Source organism: Danio rerio, chromosome 4 (assembly GCF_052040795.2).
Source record: "Danio rerio strain M-AB ecotype USA chromosome 4, GRCz13ab, whole genome shotgun sequence".
NCBI classification, from domain to species: domain Eukaryota; kingdom Metazoa; phylum Chordata; class Actinopteri; order Cypriniformes; family Danionidae; genus Danio; species Danio rerio.
In genome coordinates this window covers 32,120,103-32,138,139 of record NC_141024.2, presented here as the reverse complement: position 1 = coordinate 32,138,139, position 18,037 = coordinate 32,120,103, and the positions used below count along the sequence as shown (strand labels likewise).

Genomic DNA, 18,037 nt, shown 5'->3' with positions numbered 1-18,037 from the left:
GGAGCGGGCACCTTAGCTCCGCAGCTCCTCGTTAGTATAGTGGACAGTATCTCCGCCTGTCACGCGGAAGACCGGGGTTCGATTCCCCGACGGGGAGGCCCTTGTCTGCCTTTTACTTTTCGGTTGGTTGCCTTTAACAAGCGCGTCATCGGACGACGTGACGTATACAGCAGCCAAAGGAAAATGCGTTGGCCGGGAATCGAACCCGGGTCAACTGCTTGGAAGGCAGCTATGCTCACCACTATACCACCAACGCTTGCGGGCAGCTTTTGCCAGAAGCACTCAAAAAGGACTGCCTTCAACCAAGGATCCCTCTTTGTCCGGGTTCGGCACCGAAACATGTTCGGCATAGGGATCCTAACCTTCGCAAAATGCACCGATCTACCCACATGTCACAGGGACATCTTCACAAGAGTGCCGCCCGGCCATGTAGCATAACGGAAGCCAAAAGGAACACATTGGCTGGGAATCTGCTTGGAAGCCAGCTGTGCTCACCACTATGTTACCAACGCTTGTGGACATCCTCTCACAGAAGTGTAGAAAATGAAAGCTTTCAAGCAAGGAGTTTCTTTGTGTGGGGGGCGAAAAACAAAAATGTCAAGTATGGATCCCATCTTTGTCCGACGTTGAGGTTGGATAAATCGTTCGACGGCACAAGCTCACCAAAAAACAACAGAGGTGGATAATTTCACTCTGCAGTGGTGGAGTTCTCATCTTCTGTCAGCCAGTGTTCACTGTAATGAGCTCCCCCGGTTTGAATGTCATTGCAAGGGTTGACTGGATGCAGCTCGTGAAAGGGCAAGCTGACATTTTGTGGAGTAAAAGCTGGGCTGTGTGTAAGAATGAATGGCGTGCTTTGTTTGCTGCAAAACATGCCAATCACGTTCTCCTGTGTGATGCACTGTTCAAGTTACTGCTGATGACCAGTGCAAGACTGAGAAAGAAGCAAGGAGTATTAATGAAGAAAAAGCTGTCCAAGCCCAGTTTTCAGCCCTCCTCTTGCTGTCTGCCAAGGTCTTTAGTGGCAGCGCTGCAGACAATGCTGCTAGGACCGGATTACGTGGCTGATCTGCGTGGGGCAGGAGCGGGCACCTTAGCTCCGCAGCTCCTCGTTAGTATAGTGGACAGTATCTCCGCCTGTCACGCGGAAGACCGGGGTTCGATTCCCCGACGGGGAGGCCCTTGTCTGCCTTTTACTTTTCGGTTGGTTGCCTTTAACAAGCGCGTCATCGGCCGACGTGACGTATACAGCAGCCAAAGGAAAATGCGTTGGCCGGGAATCGAACCCGGGTCAACTGCTTGGAAGGCAGCTATGCTCACCACTATACCACCAACGCTTGCGGGCAGCTTTTGCCAGAAGCACTCAAAAAGGACTGCCTTCAACCAAGGATCCCTCTTTGTCCGGGTTCGGCACCGAAACATGTTCGGCATAGGGATCCTAACCTTCGCAAAATGCACCGATCTACCCACATGTCACAGGGACATCTTCACAAGAGTGCCGCCCGGCCATGTAGCATAACGGAAGCCAAAAGGAACACATTGGCTGGGAATCTGCTTGGAAGCCAGCTGTGCTCACCACTATGTTACCAACGCTTGTGGACATCCTCTCACAGAAGTGTAGAAAATGAAAGCTTTCAAGCAAGGAGTTTCTTTGTGTGGGGGGCGAAAAACAAAAATGTCAAGTATGGATCCCATCTTTGTCCGACGTTGAGGTTGGATAAATCGTTCGACGGCACAAGCTCACCAAAAAACAACAGAGGTGGATAATTTCACTCTGCAGTGGTGGAGTTCTCATCTTCTGTCAGCCAGTGTTCACTGTAATGAGCTCCCCCGGTTTGAATGTCATTGCAAGGGTTGACTGGATGCAGCTCGTGAAAGGGCAAGCTGACATTTTGTGGAGTAAAAGCTGGGCTGTGTGTAAGAATGAATGGCGTGCTTTGTTTGCTGCAAAACATGCTAATCACGTTCTCCTGTGTGATGCACTGTTCAAGTTACTGCTGATGACCAGTGCAAGACTGAGAAAGAAGCAAGGAGTATTAATGAAGAAAAAGCTGTCCAAGCCCAGTTTTCAGCCCTCCTCTTGCTGTCTGCCAAGGTCTTTAGTGGCAGCGCTGCAGACAATGCTGCTAGGACCGGATTACGTGGCTGATCTGCGTGGGGCAGGAGCGGGCACCTTAGCTCCGCAGCTCCTCGTTAGTATAGTGGACAGTATCTCCGCCTGTCACGCGGAAGACCGGGGTTCGATTCCCCGACGGGGAGGCCCTTGTCTGCCTTTTACTTTTCGGTTGGTTGCCTTTAACAAGCGCGTCATCGGCCGACGTGACGTATACAGCAGCCAAAGGAAAATGCGCTGGCCGGGAATCGAACCCGGGTCAACTGCTTGGAAGGCAGCTATGCTCACCACTATACCACCAACGCTTGCGGGCAGCTTTTGCCAGAAGCACTCAAAAAGGACTGCCTTCAACCAAGGATCCCTCTTTGTCCGGGTTCGGCACCGAAACATGTTCGGCATAGGGATCCTAACCTTCGCAAAATGCACCGATCTACCCACATGTCACAGGGACATCTTCACAAGAGTGCCGCCCGGCCATGTAGCATAACGGAAGCCAAAAGGAACACATTGGCTGGGAATCTGCTTGGAAGCCAGCTGTGCTCACCACTATGTTACCAACGCTTGTGGACATCCTCTCACAGAAGTGTAGAAAATGAAAGCTTTCAAGCAAGGAGTTTCTTTGTGTGGGGGGTGAAAAACAAAAATGTCAAGTATGGATCCCATCTTTGTCCGACGTTGAGGTTGGATAAATCGTTCGACGGCACAAGCTCACCAAAAAACAACAGAGGTGGATAATTTCACTCTGCAGTGGTGGAGTTCTCATCTTCTGTCAGCCAGTGTTCACTGTAATGAGCTCCCCCGGTTTGAATGTCATTGCAAGGGTTGACTGGATGCAGCTCGTGAAAGGGCAAGCTGACATTTTGTGGAGTAAAAGCTGGGCTGTGTGTAAGAATGAATGGCGTGCTTTGTTTGCTGCAAAACATGCTAATCACGTTCTCCTGTGTGATGCACTGTTCAAGCTACTGCTGATGACCAGTGCAAGACTGAGAAAGAAGCAAGGAGTATTAATGAAGAAAAAGCTGTCCAAGCCCAGTTTTCAGCCCTCCTCTTGCTGTCTGCCAAGGTCTTTAGTGGCAGCGCTGCAGACAATGCTGCTAGGACCGGATTACGTGGCTGATCTGCGTGGGGCAGGAGCGGGCACCTTAGCTCCGCAGCTCCTCGTTAGTATAGTGGACAGTATCTCCGCCTGTCACGCGGAAGACCGGGGTTCGATTCCCCGACGGGGAGGCCCTTGTCTGCCTTTTACTTTTCGGTTGGTTGCCTTTAACAAGCGCGTCATCGGCCGACGTGACGTATACAGCAGCCAAAGGAAAATGCGTTGGCCGGGAATCGAACCCGGGTCAACTGCTTGGAAGGCAGCTATGCTCACCACTATACCACCAACGCTTGCGGGCAGCTTTTGCCAGAAGCACTCAAAAAGGACTGCCTTCAACCAAGGATCCCTCTTTGTCCGGGTTCGGCACCGAAACATGTTCGGCATAGGGATCCTAACCTTCGCAAAATGCACCGATCTACCCACATGTCACAGGGACATCTTCACAAGAGTGCCGCCCGGCCATGTAGCATAACGGAAGCCAAAAGGAACACATTGGCTGGGAATCTGCTTGGAAGCCAGCTGTGCTCACCACTATGTTACCAACGCTTGTGGACATCCTCTCACAGAAGTGTAGAAAATGAAAGCTTTCAAGCAAGGAGTTTCTTTGTGTGGGGGGCGAAAAACAAAAATGTCAAGTATGGATCCCATCTTTTTCCGACGTTGAGGTTGGATAAATCGTTCGACGGCACAAGCTCACCAAAAAACAACAGAGGTGGATAATTTCACTCTGCAGTGGTGGAGTTCTCATCTTCTGTCAGCCAGTGTTCACTGTAATGAGCTCCCCCGGTTTGAATGTCATTGCAAGGGTTGACTGGATGCAGCTCGTGAAAGGGCAAGCTGACATTTTGTGGAGTAAAAGCTGGGCTGTGTGTAAGAATGAATGGCGTGCTTTGTTTGCTGCAAAACATGCCAATCACGTTCTCCTGTGTGATGCACTGTTCAAGTTACTGCTGATGACCAGTGCAAGACTGAGAAAGAAGCAAGGAGTATTAATGAAGAAAAAGCTGTCCAAGCCCAGTTTTCAGCCCTCCTCTTGCTGTCTGCCAAGGTCTTTAGTGGCAGCGCTGCAGACAATGCTGCTAGGACCGGATTACGTGGCTGATCTGCGTGGGGCAGGAGCGGGCACCTTAGCTCCGCAGCTCCTCGTTAGTATAGTGGACAGTATCTCCGCCTGTCACGCGGAAGACCGGGGTTCGATTCCCCGACGGGGAGGCCCTTGTCTGCCTTTTACTTTTCGGTTGGTTGCCTTTAACAAGCGCGTCATCGGCCGACGTGACGTATACAGCAGCCAAAGGAAAATGCGTTGGCCGGGAATCGAACCCGGGTCAACTGCTTGGAAGGCAGCTATGCTCACCACTATACCACCAACGCTTGCGGGCAGCTTTTGCCAGAAGCACTCAAAAAGGACTGCCTTCAACCAAGGATCCCTCTTTGTCCGGGTTCGGCACCGAAACATGTTCGGCATAGGGATCCTAACCTTCGCAAAATGCACCGATCTACCCACATGTCACAGGGACATCTTCACAAGAGTGCCGCCCGGCCATGTAGCATAACGGAAGCCAAAAGGAACACATTGGCTGGGAATCTGCTTGGAAGCCAGCTGTGCTCACCACTATGTTACCAACGCTTGTGGACATCCTCTCACAGAAGTGTAGAAAATGAAAGCTTTCAAGCAAGGAGTTTCTTTGTGTGGGGGGCGAAAAACAAAAATGTCAAGTATGGATCCCATCTTTTTCCGACGTTGAGGTTGGATAAATCGTTCGACGGCACAAGCTCACCAAAAAACAACAGAGGTGGATAATTTCACTCTGCAGTGGTGGAGTTCTCATCTTCTGTCAGCCAGTGTTCACTGTAATGAGCTCCCCCGGTTTGAATGTCATTGCAAGGGTTGACTGGATGCAGCTCGTGAAAGGGCAAGCTGACATTTTGTGGAGTAAAAGCTGGGCTGTGTGTAAGAATGAATGGCGTGCTTTGTTTGCTGCAAAACATGCCAATCACGTTCTCCTGTGTGATGCACTGTTCAAGTTACTGCTGATGACCAGTGCAAGACTGAGAAAGAAGCAAGGAGTATTAATGAAGAAAAAGCTGTCCAAGCCCAGTTTTCAGCCCTCCTCTTGCTGTCTGCCAAGGTCTTTAGTGGCAGCGCTGCAGACAATGCTGCTAGGACCGGATTACGTGGCTGATCTGCGTGGGGCAGGAGCGGGCACCTTAGCTCCGCAGCTCCTCGTTAGTATAGTGGACAGTATCTCCGCCTGTCACGCGGAAGACCGGGGTTCGATTCCCCGACGGGGAGGCCCTTGTCTGCCTTTTACTTTTCGGTTGGTTGCCTTTAACAAGCGCGTCATCGGCCGACGTGACGTATACAGCAGCCAAAGGAAAATGCGTTGGCCGGGAATCGAACCCGGGTCAACTGCTTGGAAGGCAGCTATGCTCACCACTATACCACCAACGCTTGCGGGCAGCTTTTGCCAGAAGCACTCAAAAAGGACTGCCTTCAACCAAGGATCCCTCTTTGTCCGGGTTCGGCACCGAAACATGTTCGGCATAGGGATCCTAACCTTCGCAAAATGCACCGATCTACCCACATGTCACAGGGACATCTTCACAAGAGTGCCGCCCGGCCATGTAGCATAACGGAAGCCAAAAGGAACACATTGGCTGGGAATCTGCTTGGAAGCCAGCTGTGCTCACCACTATGTTACCAACGCTTGTGGACATCCTCTCACAGAAGTGTAGAAAATGAAAGCTTTCAAGCAAGGAGTTTCTTTGTGTGGGGGGCGAAAAACAAAAATGTCAAGTATGGATCCCATCTTTTTCCGACGTTGAGGTTGGATAAATCGTTCGACGGCACAAGCTCACCAAAAAACAACAGAGGTGGATAATTTCACTCTGCAGTGGTGGAGTTCTCATCTTCTGTCAGCCAGTGTTCACTGTAATGAGCTCCCCCGGTTTGAATGTCATTGCAAGGGTTGACTGGATGCAGCTCGTGAAAGGGCAAGCTGACATTTTGTGGAGTAAAAGCTGGGCTGTGTGTAAGAATGAATGGCGTGCTTTGTTTGCTGCAAAACATGCCAATCACGTTCTCCTGTGTGATGCACTGTTCAAGTTACTGCTGATGACCAGTGCAAGACTGAGAAAGAAGCAAGGAGTATTAATGAAGAAAAAGCTGTCCAAGCCCAGTTTTCAGCCCTCCTCTTGCTGTCTGCCAAGGTCTTTAGTGGCAGCGCTGCAGACAATGCTGCTAGGACCGGATTACGTGGCTGATCTGCGTGGGGCAGGAGCGGGCACCTTAGCTCCGCAGCTCCTCGTTAGTATAGTGGACAGTATCTCCGCCTGTCACGCGGAAGACCGGGGTTCGATTCCCCGACGGGGAGGCCCTTGTCTGCCTTTTACTTTTCGGTTGGTTGCCTTTAACAAGCGCGTAATCGGCCGACGTGACGTATACAGCAGCCAAAGGAAAATGCGTTGGCCGGGAATCGAACCCGGGTCAACTGCTTGGAAGGCAGCTATGCTCACCACTATACCACCAACGCTTGCGGGCAGCTTTTGCCAGAAGCACTCAAAAAGGACTGCCTTCAACCAAGGATCCCTCTTTGTCCGGGTTCGGCACCGAAACATGTTCGGCATAGGGATCCTAACCTTCGCAAAATGCACCGATCTACCCACATGTCACAGGGACATCTTCACAAGAGTGCCGCCCGGCCATGTAGCATAACGGAAGCCAAAAGGAACACATTGGCTGGGAATCTGCTTGGAAGCCAGCTGTGCTCACCACTATGTTACCAACGCTTGTGGACATCCTCTCACAGAAGTGTAGAAAATGAAAGCTTTCAAGCAAGGAGTTTCTTTGTGTGGGGGGCGAAAAACAAAAATGTCAAGTATGGATCCCATCTTTTTCCGACGTTGAGGTTGGATAAATCGTTCGACGGCACAAGCTCACCAAAAAACAACAGAGGTGGATAATTTCACTCTGCAGTGGTGGAGTTCTCATCTTCTGTCAGCCAGTGTTCACTGTAATGAGCTCCCCCGGTTTGAATGTCATTGCAAGGGTTGACTGGATGCAGCTCGTGAAAGGGCAAGCTGACATTTTGTGGAGTAAAAGCTGGGCTGTGTGTAAGAATGAATGGCGTGCTTTGTTTGCTGCAAAACATGCTAATCACGTTCTCCTGTGTGATGCACTGTTCAAGTTACTGCTGATGACCAGTGCAAGACTGAGAAAGAAGCAAGGAGTATTAATGAAGAAAAAGCTGTCCAAGCCCAGTTTTCAGCCCTCCTCTTGCTGTCTGCCAAGGTCTTTAGTGGCAGCGCTGCAGACAATGCTGCTAGGACCGGATTACGTGGCTGATCTGCGTGGGGCAGGAGCGGGCACCTTAGCTCCGCAGCTCCTCGTTAGTATAGTGGACAGTATCTCCGCCTGTCTCGCGGAAGACCGGGGTTCGATTCCCCGACGGGGAGGCCCTTGTCTGCCTTTTACTTTTCGGTTGGTTGCCTTTAACAAGCGCGTCATCGGCCGACGTGACGTATACAGCAGCCAAAGGAAAATGCGCTGGCCGGGAATCGAACCCGGGTCAACTGCTTGGAAGGCAGCTATGCTCACCACTATACCACCAACGCTTGCGGGCAGCTTTTGCCAGAAGCACTCAAAAAGGACTGCCTTCAACCAAGGATCCCTCTTTGTCCGGGTTCGGCACCGAAACATGTTCGGCATAGGGATCCTAACCTTCGCAAAATGCACCGATCTACCCACATGTCACAGGGACATCCTCACAAGAGTGCCGCCCGGCCATGTAGCATAACGGAAGCCAAAAGGAACACATTGGCTGGGAATCTGCTTGGAAGCCAGCTGTGCTCACCACTATGTTACCAACGCTTGTGGACATCCTCTCACAGAAGTGTAGAAAATGAAAGCTTTCAAGCAAGGAGTTTCTTTGTGTGGGGGGCGAAAAACAAAAATGTCAAGTATGGATCCCATCTTTTTCCGACGTTGAGGTTGGATAAATCGTTCGACGGCACAAGCTCACCAAAAAACAACAGAGGTGGATAATTTCACTCTGCAGTGGTGGAGTTCTCATCTTCTGTCAGCCAGTGTTCACTGTAATGAGCTCCCCCGGTTTGAATGTCATTGCAAGGGTTGACTGGATGCAGCTCGTGAAAGGGCAAGCTGACATTTTGTGGAGTAAAAGCTGGGCTGTGTGTAAGAATGAATGGCGTGCTTTGTTTGCTGCAAAACATGCCAATCACGTTCTCCTGTGTGATGCACTGTTCAAGTTACTGCTGATGACCAGTGCAAGACTGAGAAAGAAGCAAGGAGTATTAATGAAGAAAAAGCTGTCCAAGCCCAGTTTTCAGCCCTCCTCTTGCTGTCTGCCAAGGTCTTTAGTGGCAGCGCTGCAGACAATGCTGCTAGGACCGGATTACGTGGCTGATCTGCGTGTGGCAGGAGCGGGCACCTTAGCTCCGCAGCTCCTCGTTAGTATAGTGGACAGTATCTCCGCCTGTCACGCGGAAGACCGGGGTTCGATTCCCCGACGGGGAGGCCCTTGTCTGCCTTTTACTTTTCGGTTGGTTGCCTTTAACAAGCGCGTCATCGGCCGACGTGACGTATACAGCAGCCAAAGGAAAATGCGTTGGCCGGGAATCGAACCCGGGTCAACTGCTTGGAAGGCAGCTATGCTCACCACTATACCACCAACGCTTGCGGGCAGCTTTTGCCAGAAGCACTCAAAAAGGACTGCCTTCAACCAAGGATCCCTCTTTGTCCGGGTTCGGCACCGAAACATGTTCGGCATAGGGATCCTAACCTTCGCAAAATGCACCGATCTACCCACATGTCACAGGGACATCTTCACAAGAGTGCCGCCCGGCCATGTAGCATAACGGAAGCCAAAAGGAACACATTGGCTGGGAATCTGCTTGGAAGCCAGCTGTGCTCACCACTATGTTACCAACGCTTGTGGACATCCTCTCACAGAAGTGTAGAAAATGAAAGCTTTCAAGCAAGGAGTTTCTTTGTGTGGGGGGCGAAAAACAAAAATGTCAAGTATGGATCCCATCTTTTTCCGACGTTGAGGTTGGATAAATCGTTCGACGGCACAAGCTCACCAAAAAACAACAGAGGTGGATAATTTCACTCTGCAGTGGTGGAGTTCTCATCTTCTGTCAGCCAGTGTTCACTGTAATGAGCTCCCCCGGTTTGAATGTCATTGCAAGGGTTGACTGGATGCAGCTCGTGAAAGGGCAAGCTGACATTTTGTGGAGTAAAAGCTGGGCTGTGTGTAAGAATGAATGGCGTGCTTTGTTTGCTGCAAAACATGCCAATCACGTTCTCCTGTGTGATGCACTGTTCAAGTTACTGCTGATGACCAGTGCAAGACTGAGAAAGAAGCAAGGAGTATTAATGAAGAAAAAGCTGTCCAAGCCCAGTTTTCAGCCCTCCTCTTGCTGTCTGCCAAGGTCTTTAGTGGCAGCGCTGCAGACAATGCTGCTAGGACCGGATTACGTGGCTGATCTGCGTGGGGCAGGAGCGGGCACCTTAGCTCCGCAGCTCCTCGTTAGTATAGTGGACAGTATCTCCGCCTGTCACGCGGAAGACCGGGGTTCGATTCCCCGACGGGGAGGCCCTTGTCTGCCTTTTACTTTTCGGTTGGTTGCCTTTAACAAGCGCGTCATCGGCCGACGTGACGTATACAGCAGCCAAAGGAAAATGCGTTGGCCGGGAATCGAACCCGGGTCAACTGCTTGGAAGGCAGCTATGCTCACCACTATACCACCAACGCTTGCGGGCAGCTTTTGCCAGAAGCACTCAAAAAGGACTGCCTTCAACCAAGGATCCCTCTTTGTCCGGGTTCGGCACCGAAACATGTTCGGCATAGGGATCCTAACCTTCGCAAAATGCACCGATCTACCCACATGTCACAGGGACATCTTCACAAGAGTGCCGCCCGGCCATGTAGCATAACGGAAGCCAAAAGGAACACATTGGCTGGGAATCTGCTTGGAAGCCAGCTGTGCTCACCACTATGTTACCAACGCTTGTGGACATCCTCTCACAGAAGTGTAGAAAATGAAAGCTTTCAAGCAAGGAGTTTCTTTGTGTGGGGGGCGAAAAACAAAAATGTCAAGTATGGATCCCATCTTTTTCCGACGTTGAGGTTGGATAAATCGTTCGACGGCACAAGCTCACCAAAAAACAACAGAGGTGGATAATTTCACTCTGCAGTGGTGGAGTTCTCATCTTCTGTCAGCCAGTGTTCACTGTAATGAGCTCCCCCGGTTTGAATGTCATTGCAAGGGTTGACTGGATGCAGCTCGTGAAAGGGCAAGCTGACATTTTGTGGAGTAAAAGCTGGGCTGTGTGTAAGAATGAATGGCGTGCTTTGTTTGCTGCAAAACATGCTAATCACGTTCTCCTGTGTGATGCACTGTTCAAGTTACTGCTGATGACCAGTGCAAGACTGAGAAAGAAGCAAGGAGTATTAATGAAGAAAAAGCTGTCCAAGCCCAGTTTTCAGCCCTCCTCTTGCTGTCTGCCAAGGTCTTTAGTGGCAGCGCTGCAGACAATGCTGCTAGGACCGGATTACGTGGCTGATCTGCGTGGGGCAGGAGCGGGCACCTTAGCTCCGCAGCTCCTCGTTAGTATAGTGGACAGTATCTCCGCCTGTCACGCGGAAGACCGGGGTTCGATTCCCCGACGGGGAGGCCCTTGTCTGCCTTTTACTTTTCGGTTGGTTGCCTTTAACAAGCGCGTCGTCGGCCGACGTGACGTATACAGCAGCCAAAGGAAAATGCGTTGGCCGGGAATCGAACCCGGGTCAACTGCTTGGAAGGCAGCTATGCTCACCACTATACCACCAACGCTGGCGGGCAGCTTTTGCCAGAAGAACTCAAAAAGGACTGCCTTCAACCAAGGATCCCTCTTTGTCCGGGTTCGGCACCGAAACATGTTCGGCATAGGGATCCTAACCTTCGCAAAATGCACCGATCTACCCACATGTCACAGGGACATCTTCACAAGAGTGCCGCCCGGCCATGTAGCATAACGGAAGCCAAAAGGAACACATTGGCTGGGAATCTGCTTGGAAGCCAGCTGTGCTCACCACTATGTTACCAACGCTTGTGGACATCCTCTCACAGAAGTGTAGAAAATGAAAGCTTTCAAGCAAGGAGTTTCTTTGTGTGGGGGGCGAAAAACAAAAATGTCAAGTATGGATCCCATCTTTTTCCGACGTTGAGGTTGGATAAATCGTTCGACGGCACAAGCTCACCAAAAAACAACAGAGGTGGATAATTTCACTCTGCAGTGGTGGAGTTCTCATCTTCTGTCAGCCAGTGTTCACTGTAATGAGCTCCCCCGGTTTGAATGTCATTGCAAGGGTTGACTGGATGCAGCTCGTGAAAGGGCAAGCTGACATTTTGTGGAGTAAAAGCTGGGCTGTGTGTAAGAATGAATGGCGTGCTTTGTTTGCTGCAAAACATGCTAATCACGTTCTCCTGTGTGATGCACTGTTCAAGTTACTGCTGATGACCAGTGCAAGACTGAGAAAGAAGCAAGGAGTATTAATGAAGAAAAAGCTGTCCAAGCCCAGTTTTCAGCCCTCCTCTTGCTGTCTGCCAAGGTCTTTAGTGGCAGCGCTGCAGACAATGCTGCTAGGACCGGATTACGTGGCTGATCTGCGTGGGGCAGGATCGGGCACCTTAGCTCCGCAGCTCCTCGTTAGTATAGTGGACAGTATCTCCGCCTGTCACGCGGAAGACCGGGGTTCGATTGCCCGACGGGGAGACCCTTGTCTGCCTTTTACTTTTCGGTTGGTTGCCTTTAACAAGCGCGTCATCGGCCGACGTGACGTATACAGCAGCCAAAGGAAAATGCGCTGGCCGGGAATCGAACCCGGGTCAACTGCTTGGAAGGCAGCTATGCTCACCACTATACCACCAATGCTTGCGGGCAGCTTTTGCCAGAAGAACTCAAAAAGGACTGCCTTCAACCAAGGATCCCTCTTTGTCCGGGTTCGGCACCGAAACATGTTCGGCATAGGGATCCTAACCTTCGCAAAATGCACCGATCTACCCACATGTCACAGGGACATCCTCACAAGAGTGCCGCCCGGCCATGTAGCATAACGGAAGCCAAAAGGAACACATTGGCTGGGAATCTGCTTGGAAGCCAGCTGTGCTCACCACTATGTTACCAACGCTTGTGGACATCCTCTCACAGAAGTGTAGAAAATGAAAGCTTTAAAGCAAGGAGTTTCTTTGTGTGGGGGGCGAAAAACAAAAATGTCAAGTATGGATCCCATCTTTTTCCGACGTTGAGGTTGGATAAATCGTTCGACGGCACAAGCTCACCAAAAAACAACAGAGGTGGATAATTTCACTCTGCAGTGGTGGAGTTCTCATCTTCTGTCAGCCAGTGTTCACTGTAATGAGCTCCCCCGGTTTGAATGTCATTGCAAGGGTTGACTGGATGCAGCTCGTGAAAGGGCAAGCTGACATTTTGTGGAGTAAAAGCTGGGCTGTGTGTAAGAATGAATGGCGTGCTTTGTTTGCTGCAAAACATGCCAATCACGTTCTCCTGTGTGATGCACTGTTCAAGTTACTGCTGATGACCAGTGCAAGACTGAGAAAGAAGCAAGGAGTATTAATGAAGAAAAAGCTGTCCAAGCCCAGTTTTCAGCCCTCCTCTTGCTGTCTGCCAAGGTCTTTAGTGGCAGCGCTGCAGACAATGCTGCTAGGACCGGATTACGTGGCTGATCTGCGTGTGGCAGGAGCGGGCACCTTAGCTCCGCAGCTCCTCGTTAGTATAGTGGACAGTATCTCCGCCTGTCACGCGGAAGACCGGGGTTCGATTCCCCGACGGGGAGGCCCTTGTCTGCCTTTTACTTTTCGGTTGGTTGCCTTTAACAAGCGCGTCATCGGCCGACGTGACGTATACAGCAGCCAAAGGAAAATGCGTTGGCCGGGAATCGAACCCGGGTCAACTGCTTGGAAGGCAGCTATGCTCACCACTATACCACCAACGCTTGCGGGCAGCTTTTGCCAGAAGCACTCAAAAAGGACTGCCTTCAACCAAGGATCCCTCTTTGTCCGGGTTCGGCACCGAAACATGTTCGGCATAGGGATCCTAACCTTCGCAAAATGCACCGATCTACCCACATGTCACAGGGACATCTTCACAAGAGTGCCGCCCGGCCATGTAGCATAACGGAAGCCAAAAGGAACACATTGGCTGGGAATCTGCTTGGAAGCCAGCTGTGCTCACCACTATGTTACCAACGCTTGTGGACATCCTCTCACAGAAGTGTAGAAAATGAAAGCTTTCAAGCAAGGAGTTTCTTTGTGTGGGGGGCGAAAAACAAAAATGTCAAGTATGGATCCCATCTTTTTCCGACGTTGAGGTTGGATAAATCGTTCGACGGCACAAGCTCACCAAAAAACAACAGAGGTGGATAATTTCACTCTGCAGTGGTGGAGTTCTCATCTTCTGTCAGCCAGTGTTCACTGTAATGAGCTCCCCCGGTTTGAATGTCATTGCAAGGGTTGACTGGATGCAGCTCGTGAAAGGGCAAGCTGACATTTTGTGGAGTAAAAGCTGGGCTGTGTGTAAGAATGAATGGCGTGCTTTGTTTGCTGCAAAACATGCCAATCACGTTCTCCTGTGTGATGCACTGTTCAAGTTACTGCTGATGACCAGTGCAAGACTGAGAAAGAAGCAAGGAGTATTAATGAAGAAAAAGCTGTCCAAGCCCAGTTTTCAGCCCTCCTCTTGCTGTCTGCCAAGGTCTTTAGTGGCAGCGCTGCAGACAATGCTGCTAGGACCGGATTACGTGGCTGATCTGCGTGGGGCAGGAGCGGGCACCTTAGCTCCGCAGCTCCTCGTTAGTATAGTGGACAGTATCTCCGCCTGTCACGCGGAAGACCGGGGTTCGATTCCCCGACGGGGAGGCCCTTGTCTGCCTTTTACTTTTCGGTTGGTTGCCTTTAACAAGCGCGTCATCGGCCGACGTGACGTATACAGCAGCCAAAGGAAAATGCGTTGGCCGGGAATCGAACCCGGGTCAACTGCTTGGAAGGCAGCTATGCTCACCACTATACCACCAACGCTTGCGGGCAGCTTTTGCCAGAAGCACTCAAAAAGGACTGCCTTCAACCAAGGATCCCTCTTTGTCCGGGTTCGGCACCGAAACATGTTCGGCATAGGGATCCTAACCTTCGCAAAATGCACCGATCTACCCACATGTCACAGGGACATCTTCACAAGAGTGCCGCCCGGCCATGTAGCATAACGGAAGCCAAAAGGAACACATTGGCTGGGAATCTGCTTGGAAGCCAGCTGTGCTCACCACTATGTTACCAACGCTTGTGGACATCCTCTCACAGAAGTGTAGAAAATGAAAGCTTTCAAGCAAGGAGTTTCTTTGTGTGGGGGGCGAAAAACAAAAATGTCAAGTATGGATCCCATCTTTTTCCGACGTTGAGGTTGGATAAATCGTTCGACGGCACAAGCTCACCAAAAAACAACAGAGGTGGATAATTTCACTCTGCAGTGGTGGAGTTCTCATCTTCTGTCAGCCAGTGTTCACTGTAATGAGCTCCCCCGGTTTGAATGTCATTGCAAGGGTTGACTGGATGCAGCTCGTGAAAGGGCAAGCTGACATTTTGTGGAGTAAAAGCTGGGCTGTGTGTAAGAATGAATGGCGTGCTTTGTTTGCTGCAAAACATGCCAATCACGTTCTCCTGTGTGATGCACTGTTCAAGTTACTGCTGATGACCAGTGCAAGACTGAGAAAGAAGCAAGGAGTATTAATGAAGAAAAAGCTGTCCAAGCCCAGTTTTCAGCCCTCCTCTTGCTGTCTGCCAAGGTCTTTAGTGGCAGCGCTGCAGACAATGCTGCTAGGACCGGATTACGTGGCTGATCTGCGTGGGGCAGGAGCGGGCACCTTAGCTCCGCAGCTCCTCGTTAGTATAGTGGACAGTATCTCCGCCTGTCACGCGGAAGACCGGGGTTCGATTCCCCGACGGGGAGGCCCTTGTCTGCCTTTTACTTTTCGGTTGGTTGCCTTTAACAAGCGCGTCATCGGCCGACGTGACGTATACAGCAGCCAAAGGAAAATGCGTTGGCCGGGAATCGAACCCGGGTCAACTGCTTGGAAGGCAGCTATGCTCACCACTATACCACCAACGCTTGCGGGCAGCTTTTGCCAGAAGCACTCAAAAAGGACTGCCTTCAACCAAGGATCCCTCTTTGTCCGGGTTCGGCACCGAAACATGTTCGGCATAGGGATCCTAACCTTCGCAAAATGCACCGATCTACCCACATGTCACAGGGACATCTTCACAAGAGTGCCGCCCGGCCATGTAGCATAACGGAAGCCAAAAGGAACACATTGGCTGGGAATCTGCTTGGAAGCCAGCTGTGCTCACCACTATGTTACCAACGCTTGTGGACATCCTCTCACAGAAGTGTAGAAAATGAAAGCTTTCAAGCAAGGAGTTTCTTTGTGTGGGGGGCGAAAAACAAAAATGTCAAGTATGGATCCCATCTTTTTCCGACGTTGAGGTTGGATAAATCGTTCGACGGCACAAGCTCACCAAAAAACAACAGAGGTGGATAATTTCACTCTGCAGTGGTGGAGTTCTCATCTTCTGTCAGCCAGTGTTCACTGTAATGAGCTCCCCCGGTTTGAATGTCATTGCAAGGGTTGACTGGATGCAGCTCGTGAAAGGGCAAGCTGACATTTTGTGGAGTAAAAGCTGGGCTGTGTGTAAGAATGAATGGCGTGCTTTGTTTGCTGCAAAACATGCCAATCACGTTCTCCTGTGTGATGCACTGTTCAAGTTACTGCTGATGACCAGTGCAAGACTGAGAAAGAAGCAAGGAGTATTAATGAAGAAAAAGCTGTCCAAGCCCAGTTTTCAGCCCTCCTCTTGCTGTCTGCCAAGGTCTTTAGTGGCAGCGCTGCAGACAATGCTGCTAGGACCGGATTACGTGGCTGATCTGCGTGGGGCAGGAGCGGGCACCTTAGCTCCGCAGCTCCTCGTTAGTATAGTGGACAGTATCTCCGCCTGTCACGCGGAAGACCGGGGTTCGATTCCCCGACGGGGAGGCCCTTGTCTGCCTTTTACTTTTCGGTTGGTTGCCTTTAACAAGCGCGTCATCGGCCGACGTGACGTATACAGCAGCCAAAGGAAAATGCGTTGGCCGGGAATCGAACCCGGGTCAACTGCTTGGAAGGCAGCTATGCTCACCACTATACCACCAACGCTGGCGGGCAGCTTTTGCCAGAAGCACTCAAAAAGGACTGCCTTCAACCAAGGATCCCTCTTTGTCCGGGTTCGGCACCGAAACATGTTCGGCATAGGGATCCTAACCTTCGCAAAATGCACCGATCTACCCACATGTCACAGGGACATCTTCACAAGAGTGCCGCCCGGCCATGTAGCATAACGGAAGCCAAAAGGAACACATTGGCTGGGAATCTGCTTGGAAGCCAGCTGTGCTCACCACTATGTTACCAACGCTTGTGGACATCCTCTCACAGAAGTGTAGAAAATGAAAGCTTTCAAGCAAGGAGTTTCTTTGTGTGGGGGGCGAAAAACAAAAATGTCAAGTATGGATCCCATCTTTTTCCGACGTTGAGGTTGGATAAATCGTTCGACGGCACAAGCTCACCAAAAAACAACAGAGGTGGATAATTTCACTCTGCAGTGGTGGAGTTCTCATCTTCTGTCAGCCAGTGTTCACTGTAATGAGCTCCCCCGGTTTGAATGTCATTGCAAGGGTTGACTGGATGCAGCTCGTGAAAGGGCAAGCTGACATTTTGTGGAGTAAAAGCTGGGCTGTGTGTAAGAATGAATGGCGTGCTTTGTTTGCTGCAAAACATGCCAATCACGTTCTCCTGTGTGATGCACTGTTCAAGTTACTGCTGATGACCAGTGCAAGACTGAGAAAGAAGCAAGGAGTATTAATGAAGAAAAAGCTGTCCAAGCCCAGTTTTCAGCCCTCCTCTTGCTGTCTGCCAAGGTCTTTAGTGGCAGCGCTGCAGACAATGCTGCTAGGACCGGATTACGTGGCTGATCTGCGTGGGGCAGGAGCGGGCACCTTAGCTCCGCAGCTCCTCGTTAGTATAGTGGACAGTATCTCCGCCTGTCACGCGGAAGACCGGGGTTCGATTCCCCGACGGGGAGGCACTTGTCTGCCTTTTACTTTTCGGTTGGTTGCCTTTAACAAGCGCGTCATCGGCCGACGTGACGTATACAGCAGCCAAAGGAAAATGCGCTGGCCGGGAATCGAACCCGGGTCAACTGCTTGGAAGGCAGCTATGCTCACCACTATACCACCAATGCTTGCGGGCAGCTTTTGCCAGAAGAACTCAAAAAGGACTGCCTTCAACCAAGGATCCCTCTTTGTCCGGGTTCGGCACCGAAACATGTTCGGCATAGGGATCCTAACCTTCGCAAAATGCACCGATCTACCCACATGTCACAGGGACATCCTCACAAGAGTGCCGCCCGGCCATGTAGCATAACGGAAGCCAAAAGGAACACATTGGCTGGGAATCTGCTTGGAAGCCAGCTGTGCTCACCACTATGTTACCAACGCTTGTGGACATCCTCTCACAGAAGTGTAGAAAATGAAAGCTTTAAAGCAAGGAGTTTCTTTGTGTGGGGGGCGAAAAACAAAAATGTCAAGTATGGATCCCATCTTTTTCCGACGTTGAGGTTGGATAAATCGTTCGACGGCACAAGCTCACCAAAAAACAACAGAGGTGGATAATTTCACTCTGCAGTGGTGGAGTTCTCATCTTCTGTCAGCCAGTGTTCACTGTAAT

The 18,037-nt window shown here is 50.9% G+C and overlaps 15 non-coding genes across 15 annotated transcripts; all 15 read right to left on the bottom strand.

Moving 5' to 3' along the window:
• Positions 1-184: 184 nt before the first annotated feature.
• trnag-ucc (transfer RNA glycine (anticodon UCC)) lies at positions 185-256 on the bottom strand. The gene has a single exon. It is a non-coding gene; the product is annotated as a tRNA-Gly (tRNA).
• A 1,009-nt stretch (positions 257-1,265) lies between these two features.
• trnag-ucc (transfer RNA glycine (anticodon UCC)) lies at positions 1,266-1,337 on the bottom strand. The gene has a single exon. It is a non-coding gene; the product is annotated as a tRNA-Gly (tRNA).
• Positions 1,338-2,346: 1,009 nt separating this feature from the next.
• On the bottom strand, positions 2,347-2,418 carry trnag-ucc (transfer RNA glycine (anticodon UCC)). Its single transcript has one exon. It is a non-coding gene; the product is annotated as a tRNA-Gly (tRNA).
• Positions 2,419-3,427: 1,009 nt separating this feature from the next.
• On the bottom strand, positions 3,428-3,499 carry trnag-ucc (transfer RNA glycine (anticodon UCC)). The gene has a single exon. It is a non-coding gene; the product is annotated as a tRNA-Gly (tRNA).
• A 1,009-nt stretch (positions 3,500-4,508) lies between these two features.
• On the bottom strand, positions 4,509-4,580 carry trnag-ucc (transfer RNA glycine (anticodon UCC)). The gene has a single exon. It is a non-coding gene; the product is annotated as a tRNA-Gly (tRNA).
• Positions 4,581-5,589: 1,009 nt separating this feature from the next.
• trnag-ucc (transfer RNA glycine (anticodon UCC)) lies at positions 5,590-5,661 on the bottom strand. The gene has a single exon. It is a non-coding gene; the product is annotated as a tRNA-Gly (tRNA).
• Positions 5,662-6,670: 1,009 nt separating this feature from the next.
• trnag-ucc (transfer RNA glycine (anticodon UCC)) lies at positions 6,671-6,742 on the bottom strand. Its single transcript has one exon. It is a non-coding gene; the product is annotated as a tRNA-Gly (tRNA).
• A 1,009-nt stretch (positions 6,743-7,751) lies between these two features.
• On the bottom strand, positions 7,752-7,823 carry trnag-ucc (transfer RNA glycine (anticodon UCC)). Its single transcript has one exon. It is a non-coding gene; the product is annotated as a tRNA-Gly (tRNA).
• Positions 7,824-8,832: 1,009 nt separating this feature from the next.
• trnag-ucc (transfer RNA glycine (anticodon UCC)) lies at positions 8,833-8,904 on the bottom strand. Its single transcript has one exon. It is a non-coding gene; the product is annotated as a tRNA-Gly (tRNA).
• A 1,009-nt stretch (positions 8,905-9,913) lies between these two features.
• Positions 9,914-9,985, bottom strand: trnag-ucc (transfer RNA glycine (anticodon UCC)). Its single transcript has one exon. It is a non-coding gene; the product is annotated as a tRNA-Gly (tRNA).
• Positions 9,986-10,994: 1,009 nt separating this feature from the next.
• Positions 10,995-11,066, bottom strand: trnag-ucc (transfer RNA glycine (anticodon UCC)). The gene has a single exon. It is a non-coding gene; the product is annotated as a tRNA-Gly (tRNA).
• A 2,090-nt stretch (positions 11,067-13,156) lies between these two features.
• On the bottom strand, positions 13,157-13,228 carry trnag-ucc (transfer RNA glycine (anticodon UCC)). The gene has a single exon. It is a non-coding gene; the product is annotated as a tRNA-Gly (tRNA).
• A 1,009-nt stretch (positions 13,229-14,237) lies between these two features.
• On the bottom strand, positions 14,238-14,309 carry trnag-ucc (transfer RNA glycine (anticodon UCC)). Its single transcript has one exon. It is a non-coding gene; the product is annotated as a tRNA-Gly (tRNA).
• A 1,009-nt stretch (positions 14,310-15,318) lies between these two features.
• trnag-ucc (transfer RNA glycine (anticodon UCC)) lies at positions 15,319-15,390 on the bottom strand. The gene has a single exon. It is a non-coding gene; the product is annotated as a tRNA-Gly (tRNA).
• A 1,009-nt stretch (positions 15,391-16,399) lies between these two features.
• trnag-ucc (transfer RNA glycine (anticodon UCC)) lies at positions 16,400-16,471 on the bottom strand. The gene has a single exon. It is a non-coding gene; the product is annotated as a tRNA-Gly (tRNA).
• Between the last annotated feature and the right edge of the window lie 1,566 nt (positions 16,472-18,037).